This window comes from Diceros bicornis, chromosome X, assembly GCF_020826845.1.
Source record: "Diceros bicornis minor isolate mBicDic1 chromosome X, mDicBic1.mat.cur, whole genome shotgun sequence".
NCBI classification, from domain to species: Eukaryota; Metazoa; Chordata; class Mammalia; order Perissodactyla; family Rhinocerotidae; genus Diceros; species Diceros bicornis.
Window position 1 is genome coordinate 5,414,926 of NC_080781.1, and position 18,338 is coordinate 5,433,263.

Consider the following 18,338-nt stretch of genomic DNA (forward strand, 5'->3'; position numbering starts at 1 on the left):
AATATTGAAGTGGAGCAGCCTGGCTGATGGGGCTAAGTTTTCCATAAGTATGCAATTGCTAAAGATTTTAAGAAAATCCTCATTCCCCTGGTGAACTGAAACCTGGCTAAATGGTTCTGTAAGAACTTTGTTGTTGAGCAAGCCTAGTGTCTGCTAAAATGTTTGATTTTACGGTATCTGGGGAGTCTGACCAGGAAAGAAGAATTCAAATGGTGGCTTCATAAATGTAAAACCAATTTCAGGCATAGCCCCTCTATATGAACGTGGGCTAAGAGTCAGGCGGTGCACCTCTGAGAGCTGTGTCAGGCAGCGTGGCTTCCATGTTTCTAAATTTTGGGGTGCTCGGTCCTCAGACTTCTGATCTATGCTTACTTTTCTAGGTGACCTTATCCAATTCCATGATTTACACACTAGCTAAATCCTGACAACTCCAAAATCATATGTCTCCAGGAATGTCTTCTCCTCTGAATACAGACCTGAATATCCCAGAGCTTCTTCAGCGTGAATCTTAAATTTCATATGTCTAAAGTGAATGATTGTTGCCATTTCCCCCAACCCACTCCTTCCTCAGAGTTTCTTATCTCAGTAAATGGAATCATCCGATTGATTAGACCAAAATTTTGGATGCAACTTTGACTCCTTCTTTCTCTCATATGCCACCAAGCTCTGTGTCTCTCTGTTGGTGGTGGGAAGTTCACCATATAAACACCAATTGTGTTTTACCTTAGAAGGGATGACCTGGTATGCCCCAGACCACTGCACCCCTAAAACTTCACCAGTGTGGCAGGCTGTAAGGTCTTCATGGAGTGAATCTCCCAACTTCTGGCATGGCTATGTCTTATTAGGGCATAAAGGGAACTTGCCACCTCCTGCTCATTGTGTGATGTCGTAAGTACAATGGACCAGTATGATGCCATGCAGAATGTCAAGGTGATCAAGATGACAGAGACAGCTGAAGAGTCAACATGTGTAGGTGAAATGCTTTTGATCATCCCTGATGATGGAATAATTCTCAAAAAGAGAGACACCAAACACCATTCTGACCTGCTCCATTAAATATACCATTTCTGGAGTAGTGGCTCCAATTGGGGCAGTTCGGTTAAATTTATGATGGTTCACAATTATTTTCTATGACTCATTTGGTTTTTATACAGACTAGATGTGATTTGAACAAGGACATAGTGGCACCCGCTGCTCCAGCGTCTTTCAAATCCTTAATGGTGGACCTAACCTTTGTAATTTTTCCTGAGCACGTCATTACCAATGATCTACTATCTTGGCTAATTTAGGGGATTCCACTTGGCTTTCTCCTATTATAATGACCCTTACTCCCCAGATCAAAGAACCCATATGAGGGCTCTGCCAGCTGTAAGACATCCCAGTCATACGTTTGGGAACTGGGATGATGAGCTAAGAAGGTCGTGGAACCATTGGACCCACTGTCAGAAGAACTGGGTCAAAAGTCCTTATCTAGGAGTCCTAAACATTTCTGGGAATTCTATTCTCACCAATATTCTGGCAATTGTCTGTGGATGCTGTTGAGGGAAAGTAAGAGAAACATTTACCATAGGTTCTGGTATTGCATGATAGAGTCTTTCCTCAACGCATCCTGGTTTTTCCTCCGGTCAGTGGGCTCTGGGTCTGTAAGCTGCCACAGCTCTGGAAACTGAGTAAGGGATCATGGTTTTTCTACTGATGCAGCTGATGGCGGCTTTCTGCTTGACAATTCTAGCTTCTTTTCTTTTATTAAAGAAATCATCTTTTTCTTTAATTAAAGAAATCATCTTTTTATTAAAGAAATCTTTTATTAAAGCAACACCACTAACATTGCCATGATCTATCAGCCACAGATTCTCTGGGCATCAGGCACATTGGCTGTTACTCTGGGTTGATGCCAATTACAGTAATTAGGTTCGCCTTGCCTCTGATGGCTAAGTGCTTGCACCTTTCCTCTGCCATCCCAGAATCCAATCAATATTATCGATATTAGGGAATGTGTGGTTGCACCACCCACACTCAACCTGGCCTGTGGATAATAGCCACTGAGTAGCATCTAAAATATGCTAATGCTCCCTTCACTTGTGCATTCCTTGGTGCTGTAATTTGGGGGGCAGGGAGGAGGGGGCATTGTCTTCGGAGTCCTCCCAGGGAACAAAGTCAGGTGGGAGGTCTCCGGTTGTACAGGAGCAGTTCATTCTAGCATCCCGACTTCCTTATCCTTCTCACCCCTCTCTCAGTTCTACACTGAGATATGGCAACTCCACTTTATTTACAGAAGGCCATTTCTGTGTCCACTATTGCAGGTACCATCATATCAAACTCTTACGATCGGCTCTAGACGTCTTACAGAAAATTGAATTCCAAGGTATGTCTGAATGCCACTATGCCAATGAATTCTCTTATCTAGCCTTATATTCTGCTCCTCCAATCCCAGTCTTGTCTTAAGATCCATGTCCACTCATGTCCCCACAGTTGGGCCAGTTGAGCTAGGTCCTGCAACTCCTCTGGCATAGATGCTGTTTGTTTCCCTAGAGTAGGTCTCCTTACCATTTGGCTCATCTGTGGTGAGACCTGGGTATAGCACCAAAGCAGTGGTTCCTCAAAGTGTGGCCCCCGAACCAGCATGAGCAACATCTCCTGGGAAAGTACGAGAGTACAGCTTCCCGGGACCCACCCCAGACCAACCGAATCAGAAGCTTTCGGCATAGGTCTCAACAGTCTGTTTTAACTAGCCTTCCAAGTGATTCTAAGGCATGCTCAAGTTTGAGAAACACAGGTCAAAGAAAGATGAGGGTGGGTCTTGAGGAACATGCTTCATTTTCAGAGGCGCCTCTTGGCCAGGGAAGATCATGGCAAAGGAAGAAATGTTTTCTCTGGATGGTGGAATGGGGCTGCTTCTGTCATTTGGAATGTTCCAGGGGATGTGGGGGTTTGAGATCCTCAGGCTAAGTCTACTGAAATGTTTCTGACACAGGTCTCAGGGTAGTGCTCTTTCCCTTCCTCGCACACAGCAGGCCTGTCGGGGCTCCTCCTGCAGTCATCTTTGCATCTCTGCCTCGTTATTATCCATTCTGGTCCTGATTTGCAGCACAATCTGCCCTGAGGCTGCAGAAGATAATAGTCTTCCTTAGAGCCTCCCTCTTGGCCATCTGCCTTTCACAGCATGATTTACATTGACAATTAGCCACCCTGAGCATATCATTTTCTTTTTGCAAGGTTTCTGATGTTGAAAGCAGCCACCCCACAACACAATCCTTACAGATATTGTGGTCCCCATACCAATTAAGGACAACAGCCACTTGATCTCCCAAAGCCTTGTCTTCCCCCTGCGACTGGTTCCAATTCCCACAAGTGAAAGCTTTTGTCATTGTGAGGCCACTGCCTGGGGAGTGTGATCTCCACCCCCACTTCACCACCAGCAGTAAAGTCCCTACTCCTTGGGAGAGAAGGACAATCTAAATCCTAAATCCTGTCCTATGGGGTCTCATTTCTAGTCCAAGAAAGTGCCTACTCTCTGTGCCTGGATTCCCTAGACAGCAGTGCCGAAGGCAGAGCTTGTGGATGGATGCTTTCCTGGGAGAAGCAAGCTCAAGGACATGGATGAACGTCGATGAGTTATGGAACTGCTCAAAGCAAGACTAGAAAATAAAGCAGGGTTGCTCAGGTAGGCAGGACATGTCTGAAGAGAAAGAATGAGATCATCCAGGCAAGTCTTCAGGTAGGAGAGAAAGGGAGATCTAGTTACTGCTCCCTGAGAGATCCCCTTCAGGGTATTAACACTCCTGTGCATATGGCCCAGCTAGATGACCACTGGGGACACCATACCCACACTAGCAGCGTGGAACTTCATTGTATCAGATCTGGGAGTGAAGGATGAGCTAGAACACCCACAGTTCAGTGCAGTAAAGCTTTGGTGCCAGAGCAATGCAGCCGCTTCTATAGGAGACAAGATGGCAGCCAGGCAGGAAGGCAGCTTGCATGGCCACAGGGCTGGCTTCCCAGTCTTAGCTCTGATGAGATGAGCCACTATGGACAGTGGGCTCTGGGGTTCCTGCAGTAAGGAAGCATCCGAGGGCAGGGAGGCAGGCACATGCCATGAGAATCTAAGGAGGTGCTTACATAAGTTCCAATACCAACAGTGGTTCCAGATGGGCAGCTCTACCTGTTCCTCAGAGCTCTTTCCACCATACTATGTGCAATCTTATTTCTTTGAGTTTATAATGTGTTTCTTCCCCTTCTATATTTAATGACTGAAAAGCAAAAAAAGTTTTCTAGGTGAGCCTTGTAAAGAATTCATATCGTTATGTCTATCTGAAAAAAGAAGAAAGAGTGCTAAGAAGCTCTGACCTGATGCTTGAATTTTTTAGATCTTTTTCTGGGGAGAGCGGTCAAGAAATATTAGTTCAGTAACTCTCTAATTTTCTTGCACTCTAATGAACCCTGAAGCAATAGAAAAGTTTCCCTTTCCCACTGCAATCAGTGGCCCATTAATTTTTAATTTTACTTTCTACACATTCCCAAGTGTCTCCGCTTTTCTTACCCAAAGTCTTGTATTTGCCGTACTTCTCCTCTCTCTTGAAAGTCCAGGCTCTTGTTGTCTCATGCCTAGGTCATTACCAAAACTTACTGAAAGAACAAAGAAATGAAATAATAGCTGTGTAAATGAACATGAGAGGACCTGACGAGTGTGAGGATCCGTCAGGTATTTTCCTCTGTGTTATCTGACTCAGTCTGACATCAACTTGTAACACAATAACGTTAACCCCACTTTGAAGATGAAGACATTCAGGCACACAGATGATTCTCTTGCATTCCAACTCTCATCTTTATAAATCTCTATGTCTTATCTTCTCTCAGAGTCTTAGTGTTCAAACACTATTTTAGTTACAGCGTTCCCCTGCTGTAGTCAATTTGCCACCCTGACCCTGAATGTCAGTTCACCCTGCATGTGGCACCTCCAATCTAGGAAAAGTGCCCCAACCCCAACTTCTCTTTCATAACTACCATCACGGTTACATCTTAGAGCTTCTATTTCTTGCTTCCTTCCTTCCTTTCTTCCTCTTCCCTCTCTTCCTCCTTCCCTCACTTTCTCCTTCCCTCCCTCTATCTTTCCCTTCTTCCTTCCTTCCTTCTATAACCCTCTCCCCTTTCTTTCTCTTTGTGTGTCTTTCTGCCTTTCATTTTCTTTAAGTTAACATCTGTCTTTCGCTTTATGTTAATATCTCTTCATCTTAGCCTGTAAGCTTCCTGAGGACAGAGGCTAAGTCTGTTTTGCTAAAAATTGTATCTCCACTCCCTATGTGTTGAATGAATGAACAGATAAATGAACGAAAAAGTTAGTACTTGAGCATACTACATGAAAAGCCAACAGCCAAATGGTAGTAACTCTATTTTACTACACCACATATTTTCTTCTAGTAGCATTTGTTACTTGGCATTGAAAATGTACTAGAGGCTTATCATAATTGTTACCTAACAGAATCTACTTAGATGGGGCCAGGGAGACCGTAGCATCCCTCAGTAGGCAGTGCTGCCATGCAGTATGCCATGCTGATGAAATTGCACTTCTTATGAGAGGCTATGTGATGACCCAGAGAGAGAACAGGTTTGCCTCTGTTCCCAAACCTGACTTATCTCTTACTCCATCTCATCTGTAGCAGGCAAAGGTGAGCAGTCCAAATGGTTTTATTGCCATTCAACTGGGACCCAGAAATGTAGAGCTCCAATTCCAGCAGCTAGAGTTGGACTTTCTTAGATATGCCAAAAGGCAAATTTTGGCTAAGGGGAGATTATTATCTAAATTGTATGAGTGAGGTTGTGCCCCAGGCCCCCGGGAAACAGCGTCCATTGGCAACAGGCTCCAGAGTCTCTGTGCAAGGACTTCATGACAATGGCAGTCAGCCTCGTAAATTGCCAAGGAAGATATCATTTCCTCTTGATTTATGCCATTTCTCTTTTTTCCTTCGCTTAAGGTAAAAGATGTTTGATCCTTTCAATTATGAAAGCTGATCCACTTCTGTCCTTATCAAATCAATCTTTTTGTTTAGAGATCTTGGCTATCACTCAGAAAATGCCACGGACCTTTACTTTATAAATTATCATCTTAAAGGTCTTGGGTGTTAAGGGATAGAGTGTCTGCCTGCAACCACTTGGTTGATTTGATTTGATCATTATGCTTTCTTTGGCTTCACTCTAATATTACCTTGCTATGGAAATATGGGCGAGTCATTTTGAATTTGTTCATTCACAGTCTGTGTGTCAGACACGGTTCCAGGTGTTGAGGGCAAGAGGAGGGAAGCAAAGGCATCAAGTCTGCCTTCTTGGATGAAGCTCAGATGGACAAGAGCTTCAACTGTGTGGAGTTTCTTCATTTTGACTTCAGCTTCCTTGCAACTAATTCATTTGAGAATCTAACAGTATTCTTATTTCTGTTTAACTCAAATAAAATTTCTCTTAATTGTCTTCCGATAGCCAGACCCGGCTTACTGGTTGTTTCTCAAATTCTGCTGAAACAGGGATCTCAGAAACCATCTATAAGTAAGGACCTCGGTTCTAAAGGAGAATTACTTTGGATTAGCTGTCACTGTCTTTCAATTGATCTTCCTCTGTTCTCTGCTCTCTATTCATATTAATTATTTTCTTTGATTACAGAATAAAATGGAAACTTCTTTGATGTCTTTAAAATTAAAAGGCAGTCAAGAACCACATTTCTTTCTCCCATAAAGAATATTTTCTGTTTTAATCTAAGAACATTTTTACAAAGTCATTTGCTGAGTCAGCAAACTATAGAGACGTCCCTGCATTAACTTCACCTTTGCTGGTTGGGAATCCAACACTGGCTTTATTTTGCAATCTGTTCCCAAAATGTGAAACTCTGTTCATAAAGAGGTGTTGAAATAAGCTTCCCAAGTCATCTCATCTTCCTCTTTGATTATTTTATTTCCTAAGATTCTGTGCTACTTGAATCTTCTTGTTCTGGCCAAGGACCAAAAATAAAATATTGTTTTGATTTTATTTTGGGTCTAAATAGAAACAAAAAAATCAATATAAAGTGTTTATTAATATTATCAGACATATGCAAAAGTCTATCCCCGGGAAGTTTCTGATGAAATTATGTCAGATACGTAATTTTGTACATAAATTTGGATTATGAGGAAGAGAAGGCTGGTCAAATTCATTCCACTTTCTAAAATTCTCCATGTGGTGTTCTCCATTTATAGTCAAAATATCTTCCACTTTCAAATAATTTTTCATACCTAAATTAAAGATATTTTTAATGATATATATATCTGTGTGTATAAACACACCCTCACATATATAATTATACAGAGATATTCAATATGGACATATACATTTGAGAACTCGTCATCTAAGAGGAAATGAGTAATGTTTATAGTAATCTGGCTTTAAAACCTTTCCACAGTAGAGATTTTTAATAAAAAACTTAAAAGTAATTGTATTAACACATTCCAATGAGACAGTGCACTTTCACCATTTCATATGGTGTCTCGTTGACATTTTCTGCTAACGAGGTGCATATTTTAAAACTTTTAGACTATACATAGTTTACTCAATCTTTAGGAAATATTTTATTCTTGAATGTAAATTTTAATACTTATTTCACTTAAAGGTTACTTTGTAGTTAAATGTTCAGTATATGTATATAATGTGTATACAGTACATATGTAATATATATCAGTATACAGTATGTACTATAATTAATTATATCTGTATATATTATAATAGAGAGATTGTATAATTGTATATACTGCACATATTACATATAATAGTATATATGATAACCAATATATATCAGTAGATGATATATGTTATAATTAATTATATACATATATCTATATATCTATCTTTCTATATAAAACCTTCCAGTCTATCTTTTCTACAAAGTCTTAACAAAAATTCCCAGTGATGAGTGGAGAACCTGTTATTTTGAAGTCAGCTGAAATAGCTATTCTACAACAACATGGAAAAAAAATAGCCTCCAGGTCTCATACACAGCAAAGATTTACAAAATCAAAGAAAGTAGAAAATCCTGGAAAAAATCCAGACATCAGTTAAACTTTCAGCATTTGATAGATTATGAAAGGAAGCGCATTCCAGCTCATCAAGTTATTAGAAGATCTAAGAAATCGTGTTGGCAAAATTTGTGCAGCAGTCTTAATCAACTCCCCTTAGGAGAAGAGATGCAGAATAAGATTAAAAACATCATCTCCAAAGAGGTCAGAGCTTTTGAAGCACCTACTTTAATTAAAAGGTGAAACTACCATTGATTCAGATATACAAAGTTTAATAAGCTAACATGTTAAGTGGAAGCCCTGTTCATGTTAATCATGAAGAATATGACAGAGTTTTTCTTTTTTAAAATCTTGGCAAAGAAAGAGATTTTTAAATTTTGAGAAATCAATTGAAATTTGTAGTGATGGGAGTTAACTGGACTTACTGTGGTGATCATGGCTCAACATGTACAAATACATTGAATCATTATATTGTACACCTGAAACTAATATAATATGTCAATTATTCAATTTAAAAAATCAAGTGGACTTCATTTCTTAAAGTTATTGATAAAAGAATGTGTTCTGCCATTTTCAGATGCATTTCAGGATAATTAATGAATGAAATATAGTTAATTTTAAAACATGGTTTGTCAAAATATCCTTGCAAACACATAACCTTTTCTTTTCCATGATCATGACTTGTGAATTCCTTGTCTGGTGCTATACAAGGATATTACCTTTTATACTACCATATAGTAATGGGCAATTTTGTCATATCTCTCTCTCTCTCCCTGACTTTTTTCTACCTTCTTCCTTCCTTTTCTGCAACAATATTTGTTTAATAAATGCTGTGTATCATAGTATATTCTAAATGTTGGAGTGAGAAAATTAGTCAAGCCACAAAATATATCTGTGTAAGATAATATGCCCCCTCCCCCACTTGGACAGAGTTTTACTTAATTTTACTTAACCAACTCTTTTAAACAAGGCTGCGTTTCTAGTTTAAGAGTAAACTTGGAGAGCATCAGATAAACAGACAGGGAAGTGACCACACAGGCACCATGTCATATCACCACGTAACATGAGGAAGACTGTTCTTAAATGTGCCGGAGATATGATGAGTGGCTGAAATTATGTTTCATGCACTCAGTTTAAGGGGTCATAAGCTACATTTTCAAAATGGTTATTCATGGCTATGGTTTAATACATTTTCCCTAGAGACAGCAAATGGAGAGAGGAGATGCTCACTTATATCTAATGATTTATTGAGCTGGGATGGGGGTGGGTGGCAGCTTTCGTTAATTTGACTTCTTCTGTAGTATAAAATATCTACAAATATCTGTAGTATAAAATATATGCTAAGTGTTTTATGAACCTTCCCCTGTAGCAGGACTTTGGGTGCTAAGCCTGGAAAGACTATGGAGGTCCCTCTCTGTTTTCTAACCCAGGCAAAGTCCTTCAGAGTGAGGCAGGGAGACTTTCTGATCCATCTCGCCAGCCCACTGGCTATTCAAGGCTTAGCTGGTCTTCCCCTACCCAGCAGAGTCCCTCCACCTGGGGCCAGTCCATCCTCTCTCTGCCTGTGCCTGGTCTCAGCAGACGCCTCCAGAAAAGAAGGGAGCTGCAGCCATTGCCCACCGAGGAAAAGCTGTTCTGCAATTTAGATTGTTGGTGTTCACAGTTCTTTGGTGATGTAGCTTGGAATTAATAGGATTTTTTAGTTTATTCTTTTTCCTCTAGTTATTACAGTTGGAGCAATGGTTTGTTTCAACTTTTATATCCTAACCAGGTGTCAGTATTTCATGTTCTGAAAACTTTTAAGCAACTTTGTTTAAACTCCCAAAGGAAGAATAATTTTGGCATTTTTTTGAACATGTTGAATGCAATTTAAAATGGCCTGTTTTAAAATTCGCTTTTACTTATGTGAATCCATTCTGCTGTGCTCCCCAAGTGGAGCTATAACCCACTAGCTGAACCACCCCCTTCATGGATGTGTTTGTTCCACAGGCACCAACTTTATTAAAAATGTGTTTGTCACGTGACTGCTAGCAGCATAGAGTTCTCACAAGTAGAAAGAAAAGCAGGAGAAGGGAGAATTAGCTCCAGGTTTGTTTTCACTTCTCGCTGAATTCTAAAGTTGATAGGATGACACTTCACGGCAGACATCGACAGAGCACTCCCTGTGTGACTAGCGCTGTTGTAATCAAACCCTCACTGTGTGCCCGTGAAATACAGAGGAGAAAACTTGTGCCCCGAGAGGTTGGGTACATTTCTCAAGCTCACAAAGCTATGAAGTGGGGAAGCCACGATGGAACCTAAGATCACAGGACTCCACTCTCCATCGTCCTAATTGCTCAACTAGCGGTCAGATTTTTATTTTGATAATCTCTCCCTGGCTCCTGGATGATGCATTTTTCATTAAATAAATACATGCCTAGAACACTGTGTCACTGAAATTGTGAATAGCAAAGCTCTAGCCACCAGAGTGTTTTACGAAGGGAAACGATGCATTGAATTTACTGAAGACCGAAAATGATCACTCATTAGTGAGATCATACGTTCAACTGCAGAGAAAAAAGTCTCACCAAGGTCGAAATGAAAGCCTTCACCTCCTCATCTCAGTGACGGAGTCTGGCTCTAAATGGGTTTGAACTGCTGGCCAATGCCGGACTCATACTTTACTTTAGCAGTCATCCTTAAATCTGATGCATTTTCAAACAAAACAATAGTTGAGATTTGCACAGATAGATAGAGAAGTTGGGGTGGAGATTTATCTTCTTTTATTTTAGAATATTGAAACAAAATAGTTCTTATATTATGACTGTCACAATCATTTACTTCAAAGAGGAGACTCATCCAAAATGATTTGACGAGGGGCATTCATGGTAGAGAACTAAGTGGCCTAGACAAGAAACCCTTATTTTCCAACCCACCTTGAACATGGAAACCAGAATCCTGCTCTCGGCGAGCCACGGTGCCCTGTGTGTTTTGGGGGGAAAATACACGCAAAGAGCTATAGAGACATTCTGTAATCAGCTACACTTTTGGATTTGACCTAGAAAAGTTAAAAAAACTACAGGGAGCTACCTTGGTCCAGAAAGAACAGACAGTAACCTACTTCTATAATCACATCAAGGAAACCTAAGTACCCTGGAACCTAAACAAGCCAAAGAACACCCTTTCCCCACCACCGAAACCCACAGTGAAGACTCAGATTTTGTCACAAATGCCTGCTGCAAATATGGGCTCTTTGTTCTTTGACCCTGAGAAAGAAAGTCCTTGAAGTCCCCCCATGGAATCTGATTCCTCAATTCCTTGCCCATCTTTCTATTTCTCCAACAGCAGCAGAATCTAAAGAATATCCTAGTCTATCACTGCCGTTTATTTTTAGGAAACAAACAGGACATCTGGAAAGGAGAGATTAACATTGAATAAGATGAAATGCTCTATTCCACACCGCATCCCAATGATCCGATAGGCTTTTCCGTCGTAAATATTCCAGATCTCCTCCTTAGGTGGGAGTCCTGCTCACCTTCCGTTGCATCTGGCCTCCCAGGGTCTACCCCCTCAAAGCAAGTGACATTCCTCTGTCATTAAAATGCACAGAAGAAAGACAAAAACATGTGACACAGGCTTCAGTGTTTTTTTTCCTATAATCTATCCAGATTTTCAGCAAATACCTTGGGAATGAGCCTTGAGTTTAAGCTAAAAACCCTCAAATATGAACAACAAAACAATCACGGTGCTTCCATAACTTACTGACTGCTTTTGATTTTGAAGTTTGATTTTTTTTTTCTTTTCAGTATATAGACTTTATTTTTTAGAAAAATTGAGTAGAAAGTACAGAGAGCTCCTATATAATGCCCCAGGTTTGACTTTAATGATAGTAGAATCATTTATTGTCCTGTAGGAAAAAAAGGGAAAAGAAAAACTCTAATCCTGTTTCCCAACAAGATGGAAGAGACAATCAGCGTGGCGATCATCAACCTGATATTGGGCAGCCTGGAGCTGGTTTCGTCTCCCTCAGGAAGCTTATCCCCCAAAGGGTATTTTACTTCTCCCAATTTACTGCCAGGTTGGACGTTGTTATGATGACAGTTTCCCAGGAGCATCTTTTCCTCCTTCTTGGCCACCATCGTACCCGGTTTAGGATGTACAGACCTTTCATCACCCTGTAGCAATTTCTTAGTAATTGATGGGGCCACCCGTAATATCAAGTTATTGTCATTAAAACCAGTCTGTTTTCATGGCAGGAGTTATTACATTTTGCAAAGAAATGCTTCCCAGACACATAAGTCACCGAAGCTCTAACAAAAGAGCAAATAAACGGCTTGGCGTTGGTGAAAAGAGTCTCCAGGAAAGAGGCATTATACAGCAGAACCTTTTCAAACTCCGGCCACAGCTTCACACTCCGGGACTAGGAGTCTCATTGTGCTGTTACCGATCCCAGCCCGCTTTTAGAATTCAGTTTTATTTCCTACCATTCAGAGCCTGCTAGTCCATTTCAATGAAGAATTCATCAATTGCACCTTTACTTTACACGCGCTTTTTTGAGTGGCTCTATTGGTCTCTAAGACTTGCCAAGTCTGGGATCATTAGCATGACACGGACGTTCCCTTCTAAAGGGAGCCGCTGACACAGAATGACAGCAGTGCAAATTTGCAAGTTTGAGGCAGCCTCTTTGTCATAAAACCAGGCTTTGTGGGCTCACAGTCATCAGCCACACGATGAGAAAAGTACAGACACTGGTGTCCACTTGGGAAAGAAAAATGATAGTGTCTGTAATCATAGTTTATAACGCACATCGCTGTCTTCCAGGGTAAGGCGAATCAAAGATGTTTTTTTCCTCTGGCTTGCATCCTCAACTGCTCTTTGTCAATCACCGTCCATAGGTTTTACTCTGTGCATTTGAGTTATTTGTAAAACCAGGGCTGCGCCGTGTTGGAAGAGGCGATTTTATAGATAAGGAAGGTTTTCTAGCAGAAGCCCCCAACGCTGGGAGCTCTACCAAAGAGTTGTCATGAGATGAAAGCACCACAGTGAAATGAAATGAAATCATGGAGACTTATAATTATGTAGCCAATGAAATAGGAGCTGATGCTAGGAAGCATGACACGTCACTATTTTGGTCTTTCCTCTTAAAAATGGCACGATTGTCTCAGGTGGGGAATTTATTGTGAAGCGAGGATTCCCTTAATGCTCTTTCATCACTATGTCTTTTGTAATTACATTTCGTCTTGGTTCTTTAAGCCCGGGATTCATAAATCCTCATTTACAGTTAAGCCATCACCGTATCACATAGCACTTCAGATGGATAGACGCATGGTGTTTGGTGTCAAGTGCAAGCAACTGTCCTATATCAATACATATGAGTAAAACCTTGAACATAGAGTAAAGATGTTATCTCCAGGACTCATCAAGATTTAAGCCCAAGGTTCAGCAAACTTGTTCCATAAAGGACTAGATAGTAGATATTTTAGGGCTTGCTGGCCAAGATGCCTACGCTCGGCTTCTGCAGGGTGAAAGCAGCCACAGACAGACAGCACAGAAATGAATGAGGGGGGCTGCATGGAACAGGTGCTGGCCGGTTGTGCCCCCAGGCTGCAGTTTGCAGACCCGTCCCATGTTCTGGCCCTGGGATAGACACTAAATGTCCCTTCATGGGCCACCTCTGAACATCGGCAAAGGCGGCTTGGAAAGGATCAGGACGTTTCAACGCATTGAGATAGCAGTAACTGGATTGATTCACAATACGGGGTATGTAATTACTAATTACTTAGTATGAACCAGCCTCCAGGCTGAGACTTACATCTCCCCAAAACAAAGCAGAGAAGGCCTTACGGTTATCGTTCCCATTTTACAGATTGAGGAGTGAGGCAAAGCAACATGAAGTAGCTTTCTCAAAATCTCACAGGTAAGAGGTGGATGTCTGTGTATGGAGGTGGGAGACGGTAAGAGGGTGAGCAGGATTTCAACCAAGATATTGGATGTTGTCTGGGGAACAGGATGGGGAAAGGGGCCACAGGCCATGGGTTTGCTCTTTGTACATAGCCTCTCCTTTGGAATTCTTTCTCCAACTAAGGTGGTGATGTTTATCTTTATGATCACATATACATATGTATGTAGGTATATGTATGCACACACATATGTATATGTGTGTGTGTATATAGTACATGTTTACAAGTAATATTCTATTGTTATTCCCATGTGAACTAACTGCTAAATTTTACTTATTCTTCATCATAGTGACTAAAATAACCTTGAATATTAAATCGCGTGTGACTCTGGAAGTAGGAAAAAAGCTATTAAATATTTGACATGAAATTTCACTTCATATTATTGGTCTGAACCAATTAGAAGAGATAATCTTGGGTGGGCAGGCACAGATGCACAAATCAGCATATATCCATTCATATTTAGAAGTCATGAATTGTAACTCAACTGACCAAGTTGTATTGATGCCTGTGGGTTCCATAACTCTTGTAAATGATTCTTTAGAAAAATGCCTCCATACATCATTCATATTTATCATTTTGGTATATCTCCTTACAACTTTTTTTTTCCATTTTCTTATTATATTTATGTATCTGAGTACACATTTATCCATCTGTCTATCCATCATCTATCCACCCATTGTCTAATTTTAATAAAGTGGTATATACATAATGCATGCATAGATAGTATACTGTTTTCTCTCAGAATGTTTCGTCACAAATATTGTCCCATGTAACTGAAAATTCCTCGTAAGTCATGATTTTTTTGTGTGTGTGAAGAAGATTACCCTGAGCTAACATCCATTGCCAATCTTTCTCTTTGTGCTGAGGAAGACTGGCCCTGGGCTAACATCCATGCCCATCTTCCTCTACTTCATATGGGACGCTGCCACAGCATGGCTTGATAAGCAGTGTGTAGGTCCACACCCAGGATCCGAACCCACGAACCCAGGGTTGCCAAAGCAGAACACGTGAACTTAACCACTATGCCACCAGGCAGCCCACCTCATAATTTTTAATTTTCACAGTTTTTTCCATCAACTTTGGGCCACAAATTATTTCATCATTTAAAAAAATGATTTGACATTCACGATGTTAACTTATTTTTGCTATCATAATCAAAGCCAAAATGGTTTATTTAATATCAAGATCAAGACATGTATTGATTATTATATTGTTTGTATTATGCTGAAGGAGAGAAAATACAGCTGGTAGAATTCAGAAATGATAGAGTATGTTAAATAAATTTCTCCTCCTATCTAACTAAGAGTGTTTTGCCTTTGTATTGTGTTTTAAAAGGTTACACAAGTGTTTATTTGCTTTTATCTCTTCAGCCATGTTTTGCCATCTTTGGGATCATCCTGTGTTTGTGCACTGCGATTGAAATTGCAGTGTTTGTTCAGAACACAACGACATTCGACTGTCAATTGCCAAGAGCATTGCAGCTTGAAAAGCGAATGAGTAAATAGAACAGAGGAAAAGAGTTAAGTGGTTCCAGGAGTGGATTAGTACATGATGTTGTTGTACAGTGGTATATGTGTTCAAAAGATTTAAAAGATCCCTGATCAATGAAGACAAAGATGATTCTCAACGTGAGCGGCTTAACCGCATCGCTCAGTCTCACAGGGCCTAAATGCTAATTTGGGCTAAAACAAAGCAAAATTGAAAAACACCAGGTCAAGAGCATTGCCTAAGCATTTTTGAGTCCAGAGAAGGTTCATGTATAATTTATATGTTTATTTATATTATGCATTCGTTATATATGTGTATACATATATGCATGGCAATATATTATCTGTATTGTCTCTGCATATAAAATGCATGACGCATACTTAGGATGGTGTGTGGTGTGTAGGTTCTGCATTCATGCTCACCTAAACTGCTCACAATGGCGTTAATGAAATCGTACTGGCAGAAGCAGGCCATTGCCATCTTGGCGATTGTTTGTCTATATCGTATATGAATCCAAGGTGTCTGAAAATCATGGCCAAAAAATTGGGAGTTTGAAAAATTTGGGGAAAGTGATGCCTTTCTTACAAAGTGTGGGAAACAAGGAAATAAGTCTTTAATATCAAAACCCAGAGTTTTAGTTTCTTCCTGTTCCATAATCAGGTGGGATCCCATCTCCACCCCGACCCACATCCAAGCAGCAGTCGGAAGACCCAGCTGGAAATAAAAAATGAGATCCCGCTGCGGCTTTCCTTTTCCTGCGGGAAAAGATTTTAAACTATTAGAAAGGGAGTAGAATGCAAAATATGTGTGACATTTACATATGAAGCAGAAGACTTGGCAGAATTGTGGACAGTTCCGCTGTGTTAGCAAATTTTCCTCCTCCACCCCACCCTCCAGCTTGGTCCTTTTGGGGCAATACCGGACTACTTGGTCATGAATCCTGCCTACTTGAGTAATATAATTTCCTCAACTCTAAAACGCAGATGGTGACAGACCCCACTTCACTTTGTCACTTGTTGTGAGAATTAAGTAGATTAACACAGATAAAGTGCCTAGAGGAAGGCGTGGACACAGGAAGCCTTCGACAGACGTAATCTATCATTATATTATGCGACCAATAGATGTTTATCGTGTGTCACGGAGCATGCTAGTGCTAGACTTACCTTCTTGTTCCCGCAGTGTCTACAGTCTAGAGGAAAAGACAGCCTCTAATCAAATAATCATGCATACAGCTGCTTTTAAATTTGAAATTGTTAGAAATTATCTGGATGATGGCCATGTGCATAATGAGGGCAGCTGAGCTGGTCAGGGGTGCCTGAAACTTTCGAGAGAGAAGGAAGTCGGTAGTGGCACCCAAAAAATGCCAAAGGAAGATATTTTTGGCTGAAGGAAGAGTGTGTTTCTTACCAGGGAATGGTAAGAAGACGAGTTAATAATGTTCAGCCTCTGACATTGCAAAGGAAGGGGATCATAATATGCCATCCCAAAATATGCCCCTTTGGCATAAAGATTATTTGGAGCAGAAGGCAATTAAGAAACAGCAGACGTGGGAGGAACTCTCTGCCATCCCCCTTTCTGCCTAAAAGCAGAGCATACATTACTCTTTGGAAAGGTGACACATTTTTGTTTGTAAAAGTGTCTCTTTCTCCCCTGTCAAGAAGAGAACAACTCTTAATCCCCAGAGATGACTCTTGTTACTGCAGAGGGCACTTGAGTCTGTATAACATACCTTACTAAACAACCCTTATCTTCCATTAGTTTCCCTCACGTATTTACCTTCCTATAATTTGCCACCCTTAGAAGCCCAAACTCTCACTCCTTCCGTTGTCTAGTCACTTCTCCACAATTTATTGCCCTTTGTTAAAATGATATGTAAACTCCTGGGTCTAACTGCCTCCTTGGAATTTTCATTTCTTTTCTGTGAAGCCCCTCACGCACATAAAGTTATTAACATCATTAAAATCTGTGTACATTTTCTTCTGTTAATCTGTCTTTTGCTAGTTCAATTTGTTTGTCCCAGCGACTGATCCTAAAAGGGTAGAGGAAAAATTTTTCCTCTCCTGCAGGATGGAAGAGTCTGCATACACCCCCCTAAAGGGGAACGTGGAGGAAGAGAGCTGACCTAATGTTCTTTGGGCTATCCTGGGTCTTCCTGTGGAGAGGGGTGTGGTCATCCCCCAACACACTTGCAGAGACTGAGCTAGACTTCCTGGCAAAGGGGCCAGAAGGAGTACACGGTGCTGATTCAGAGTCCATAGGGCCAGGAAGGGCAAATTCAGGCCATGCCAGCCAGAGAGGGCTGACAGTACCTGACTGGGACTGAAGTGAGCAGCTCTCCGGGGTTCTATGGAGAATGCCAGCAGAGGAAGCAGTGACCAGGCAGGTCTTCAGGATGCACTACTCAGGAGACCAAGGGAGCCAGAGGAGGCTGCGTCCAGGCACTGTGACCACTCCCCTCCATCTTGAGTTAGGAACATTCACACTCAGCCCACATTCCTAGATACTCATACAGTGGTGCTGTTCAGAGAGTGGACCATTGGGAAATGTGAGTGATTGAGGATACCCTCATAACACGTTCCAAACCAGATAGGATTAAAGGATAGTTTTCCTCTGCAAACACATAGGTATGTGTGTATATAATATAACATAGTTAATACAATAATGTAATGTAATGTAATATAATATAACATAATATAATATAGAGACAGAATTTTTTGCTGAGCACCCCAGTCAGTTGGAGGGTCGAAGAACCTCATTAGTTTTCCTCCCAGTCTAGGAGAGGCAGTCCTTGGACCAGAAGGACTGTGACCTCTTGCTCTTAGTATCCCAAGTGCTTGGGACAGTGTTGTCCACAGACCAGGAGCATGAACATCGCCTG

The 18,338-nt window shown here is 40.9% G+C and overlaps 1 long non-coding RNA gene across 4 annotated transcripts in view; it reads left to right on the plus strand.

Moving 5' to 3' along the window:
- Positions 1–18,338, plus strand: part of LOC131400705 (uncharacterized) — a 169,071-nt gene that overhangs the window by 119,811 nt on the left and 30,922 nt on the right. The window contains exon 2 of one of the 4 annotated variants that reach the window (XR_009217414.1): positions 2,304–2,365. The exons of the other annotated variants lie outside the window; for them this stretch is intronic. This is a non-coding gene — a long non-coding RNA (uncharacterized LOC131400705). The remainder of the gene's footprint in view (positions 1–2,303; positions 2,366–18,338) is intronic. 4 annotated transcript variants of the gene reach the window in all.